Source organism: Leucoraja erinacea, chromosome 13, assembly GCF_028641065.1.
Source record: "Leucoraja erinacea ecotype New England chromosome 13, Leri_hhj_1, whole genome shotgun sequence".
In the NCBI taxonomy this organism is placed as follows: Eukaryota; Metazoa; Chordata; class Chondrichthyes; order Rajiformes; family Rajidae; genus Leucoraja; species Leucoraja erinaceus.
Window position 1 is genome coordinate 31,381,051 of NC_073389.1, and position 5,779 is coordinate 31,386,829.

The window sequence follows — 5,779 nt, forward strand, 5'->3', positions numbered from 1 at the left end:
GATGTGGACTCCACTGATTTGATCAGTCGGAGGCCAAGTTCCAAAAACTCCCCAGCCCACCAAAGACCGGCACAAGAGAAATCTCACCCCACCCCACAACTATGGCTGGTGAGTTCATCCCCGATGTACAGGAATAAAAGCAGCGGCAACCCAACTCAAATATAGATTCCACTTTCTGTTTCTGACCTTTTATCTGTCTCACAGGGAGGACTATGGATCAAATTAAATGGTTTATTCTAAGAAGTTTGAGATTTAGGTTAGTGGCCATTGGTAAACTATGAGTGGAAACTAGGATTGGTCCCAGCAAAGGATTTTACTTCGGAGTCACGTGAGTGACTTCGTGAAGAACCCCGCTTCCACGCATGCATGTCATATCGCTACACGCATTGCAACGAGTCACACAGAGGGGAACGGCGTTCCCCAAGCGGGAGATTTGAAAGTCGGGAACAGCAGGTAAGCGACTCTACGTTCCTTTTTTCTACTTACTTTAAGGTGGCTGCGGAAAGCCGGCGGGGAGACCCGTGGAGGGCGAGCAGCCAGCAGCAGCAACAGCACGAGTTTCCCTGGGGGGGGGAACAACCTGAGCCCGACTTTGCTCCCGCACCGGCAAAATTCACCTCTCGGCCGGGCGGGAAGCAAAGTAAAAAAGGTCCCTATGCCAGTCTCAAACGAGACTGGCTTGGGAGCAGTCGGTAGCAGCCAGCACAGAGGCTGCGGGACAGACAGCTCGGACCAGCGGTACCGGGGCTCGAAACGCTCAGCGAGTGCAGCGGCACTTATGGAGTCGGAACGGGACGTTCGGGCTGAAAACCTTCTTCACAAGGTAAGGGCCAGGGGATCCATAGGAACAGCCAGGGTTACCGGCTGCGGAACTGCCGCGAAGGACCAGGCCCGTGAACACCGGGGTCGGTCCAAGCGGCTTGAACCTGACACAGGGAACGACGGTCACCGGCGGTAGAAGGAAAGTCGGGAACAGCAGGTAAGAGACCCTGCGTTTTTCCTTCAACTTACCTTTGTAGGTGCAGACATGGACCAGGTCCAGGTAAGGTGCAGAAGGCCGGCGGGAGAACCGCGGAGGAGCGGCAGCAGCAGCAGCAGCAGCGGCAGCGGCAGCAGCAGCAGCAGCAGTGGCAGCCGGCAGCTGCAGGAGCACTAACAGCTGCAGGAGCACAGGCAGCTGCAGGAGCACAGGCAGCTGCAGGAGCACAGACAGCGGCAGGAGCACAGGCGGCAGCAGCAGTGGCAGCTGGCACTTCGTGAGGAGCTGGCAACGGCAGGAGCAGCATGGGCACATCGGTTCCCGGAGAGGGAAAAACACCTGTGCCCAACTTCGCTCCAGCATGGTGAGAAAGTTCATTTCTCGGCAGCAAAGGACTTTGCAGTTGACTGGCTGCAATCTACTACAAGGGACCAGTATGTGAGTACCAGGGTCGGTCCCAGCGGGGTTTTAGTTACAATAATCGCTTCTCGGTTTTTTTGGCTAAGATCAAGTGTAGTATCTGTTCTTATCAGTTTAATATCTGATACACCCCTTATCTAGGGACTATATATATTATATAAAAACTATAGTAGCTGTTATCATCAGTTTTAATGTCTTATATGTCCCTTATCTAAGGACCATATAAGTAGGAGTGCCCAGAATTGAGGGCATTAGAGTGGGGTTGACCGGCTGCAACGACCATAAGGGACCAGTACCGTCAGTACGGGGGTGGGTCCCAGGGGTCTTAGATAAAGGAGCAGCCAGGAGTGCTGAGAGCGTTGAAGCCAGGTTAAAGGAATAGATGGAAGCAGCTGTGCCAGTTATCCTCCACACCGGCCATATCCACTTCACGGAAGGAAGGACAAAACTGGAGAAGGAGGACCATGGAACAGCGGGCAGCCAGCAGCAGCCAGCGGCACTTGGATCAACCGTAGTGGGATCAGCTGTGCCCGATGTCGGCCCCGCACCGGCCAGATCCATGTGACCGAGCGGTAGGCTAGACACAAATCAAACAAGGTAGTGGACTCAGAAGGGTCCGACTTTGCATAAAACCGCCGGCAACCAGCACCCGAGAGGGCTGGAGCGGGAAGAAGCGGTGTATGGAGCCTTGCTCCAACGTGATAAAACCACAGCAGTACCTCTTTGAGGGCTGCACAATGCTTCTACCCCATCAGAGGGGAGCACTGTGGGTCAGTTCTGGGTTGACTTGCAAGAGGGGTCCGCAGAACAAAAGACAAGTGGGCAGCAGTTAAGCCCCACAGGGGTACCCCGTGTGGGACCCTAGAGATCTCTAACTCTATAAAAAAGAGTAGGCAGGACCCTGATGGGCCAGAGCCTGGTAATACAGCGTCCCATGATCCTAACACAGCAGGGACTCTGCTGGACATGGTGGCCGATTACTTTAGCCAAGTCAAACATGGGTAGACTTGGATCCAGGATGGCAATAGTATTACTATATGTCTGGCCACATACGCCAACAAGAAAAATTTACAAACACTGGCCAGACATCTGCCACCTGGCAACGGTGAGGCATTACAGGTGCCCAGTGTAAACCAATGCATTTGGCAGCATATGGACGAACATCAGGAACCAGGACCTCAAGATCCAGAGAACCTTCAAGGGATTGACGGAAGGCATCATAGCATACACCAGCACCCTGGACTAAACGTAGGTAACCAAAGACCATCAAGACGCACTAGATCTGTTTAATAATATGCAATATGACCTGAACTACACGTGGAAGGCGGCCATTCAGCCAGCACTAGGACCCCAAAAATGCTACCATTTGCAAATAAAGAACCGTGTGTGGACTAAGCTAAGACACTGGGGCTCATCAAGGCCAGCGCAAGGGCCTATTTTGGAGCATGATACCAGCCACAGGCAAGGCCATAAAAAATGTGGCTCATACCAGTAGCAGTGTCAGAAATCAATATAACCTGCAGGATCCGTTTTAGGGTATGGCCAGGGCGGCCACCCTGGAAGATGCGGAAGCCTCAACCTCCCACACAACCCCGAACAAGAAATATTAAACCAGAACCTTATTTTCAAAAAACCAAGGAAATAACAAAACCACCGGTAACCATGGAGGTAGGTGGGTGGGGTTTCTTCTGTTAAATAGGGACCTACGAGGGTAGGGGAGGTTGCAACACTATAGTTATGTATGGTATATAATCACTACAGATTCATATAATCTCAGCAGTATTCAGGGTTATCTGATAGGGTTTTTCTCATCCCATTAACCACAGTACATCATACACCAGAAGGGCATTTTGTCCTTACATAAACCAAACAATCTAAAACCCACATGGTGCTACAAGAATTGTACACAAAAGATGGGATTGAACATATTTATTAAAAATAAGATAGAGTAGGGTTGCAGGATTATCATTGATTTTAACCCTAAACACATTTGTTCTAGATATTCATTTTAGGATGGATGCTCTTATTATTCATAAAGACTTGGTGTCAGTTGCGGGTTTCTATATGGCAGGCATTGACTCAATAGAGGAACTTTGGCAATATAGAGCTTACAAAAGGGGCAATCATTAGCCCCAATATTATGTACTAAAATTCGTAAACCAGCTTGGCATTGTTATGTAAATAAGCCATAGGGTGAGGTTTTCCCCCGTTCGGACCCATCATTGGGGTACTAGGGAAAATTCAACCACACTCGGCATCTGGAATTTTCAGAGTACCCGACTGACCTTCTCTATCATGGTATTTCAGTCTTACAGGGGATGGTGTTAGAACCATGTTCCCTATGAACATTGCCAAAAAATTATTGATTTATCCAGTGACTGGAGGCAGTCATCCATGCCATAACACTTTGGATTTATTGATTTGTAGAGTCTAACAGACCCACTACACTGTCAGACAGGACGATGAATCTCATCTCATCTGCACTAAGACTGTCAACACGGAAGCAGTACCTTGGACACATCAAGAAATGGGGCATATACTGCTTGGACAACAATCTCGACCAAAAGGCCAAGAACATTCTGGCCGTATTGGAATTTTAACAAGCCTCCATTAGGATAATCGATGGAGCTACAGTGCCATCAATAGTGCCACAAGTGCACTCTCCAATTACCTATCACAAGGATCGGAACGGCACGCGGTGGGAACGCACCCCTGGTAAGCTAACCAGGTACTCCGAAATCTGGGACATGGGTGTCGTTTTCTCAACATGCTGAGGAGCTTGTAGCTCATAACAGCGTTGTCACCTCAGTAACAGACCAGGAAGATGGTTATGCTCATGGTGTTATTTACCGCACAACAAGTCCAGCCATTAAGCAAACTGAGCCTGGACTCCCTGATCATCTCACCGAGAAACTGGTGTTGTCATACAGGATTTAATAAAAGAAAAACAGATCGGGTTCCTCGGGTCTAGGGTTTGATTTTATGGTACACCCATATGGCAAACGACTGTGTATAACAAGACACATCTAACAATACATAGCATATACTCAGAACATTCGAGGTCAGAGTATGGAGTTGTTTATCTCTTACAAGAAACTGCATGATAGGGTCACGACTCAAACTATTTCAAGGTGGCTCAAATAGGTCCTAAAAATGGCAGGAATAGACACTGATGTTTCAACTCTCATTCCACCAGGACTGCAGCAACATCCGCAGCAATATTATACAGGTACCCACAGACCAAATCCTCAGAATGGCAGGAGGGTCATTTAAAAAAAAAGGGTTTTTCCACAGGTTGTATAATAAACCAGTTAATTTGGAGCCATCATTGTATTAAGAAAACATTTTAGGTTCAACAAAATAATTTGGCCGATAGGTTACAGGGTTATGATTCTCAAATTTTAAAAAATGTTATATTTTTTTTTTCGTTATACCACACAACTCTTTGTATAATTGTGTTTTAAAACTACTAATGATGCTCTCTCCCAATACCCAAGGCAGTTGTGAAGCATGGACTCGTTCCACGGCATGAGGTCACAGAGCTTTGAAATCTTCACGAAGTCACTCACGTGACTCCGAAGTAAAATAGTAAGATTAAACGAGAACTTACCAGTTTGAAGTTTGATCTGTATTTTATGAGGAGTTACGATGAGGGATTTCGTGCCCTCCGCTCCCACCCTCTTATGATCATATCAAAAACTGGTATCTCTTTGATAATCTTACTATGTTAGATCATTATAGGTTTCTGTGACCTCACACCGCTGCTTTGAAGAATGACACGCATGCGTGGAAGCTTCACGAAATCCCTCATCGTAACTCCTCATAAAATACAGATCAAACTTCAAACTGGTAAGTTCTCGTTTAATCTTACTATTTTCCATTGGAATTGTCGGGATTGATCATAGCTCCACACACAACTGTGGCGTGATCCATGAGTATTTCTGGTATTTTTGTTTTTTATTTCACACTATTTAACTTCCACTTAAATACCAGCTGGAATTTTGTACTGGAATGTTAGAATATTTGTTCTAAATAACACAACACATAATGTTAAGATGTATGTTTTAAAATATAAATATATCTGATTGCTTATGTTAGCCTATGCCAGTTAGTTATCAACCAGACAGTGTTATTGGGAATCTGATGTTAAACTTCAGGAAGCTAGTTATCACACTCAAGGACATGTCACAAGTAAATGTGCAGGTTTCAGATTATAAGGCATGTAAATGGTTGAAAGAAATTGTTCCTGATACAGGAACTTTGGATAAGCCTAACCTGACATATTGTGTCGAGGAGTTTTGGAACACAGACCCAGCAGCATATAAATAGATGAATATTTCTTTCTGCGGGATCTGAAATGCTGATGATGGTAAATTTAGC

General features: G+C 46.5%; 1 pseudogene; it reads left to right on the top strand.

Annotated features, from left to right (window-relative positions):
* The first annotated feature begins 1,459 nt into the window (after positions 1-1,459).
* On the top strand, positions 1,460-1,568 carry LOC129703125 (U2 spliceosomal RNA; annotated as a pseudogene).
* Positions 1,569-5,779: the final 4,211 nt, after the last annotated feature.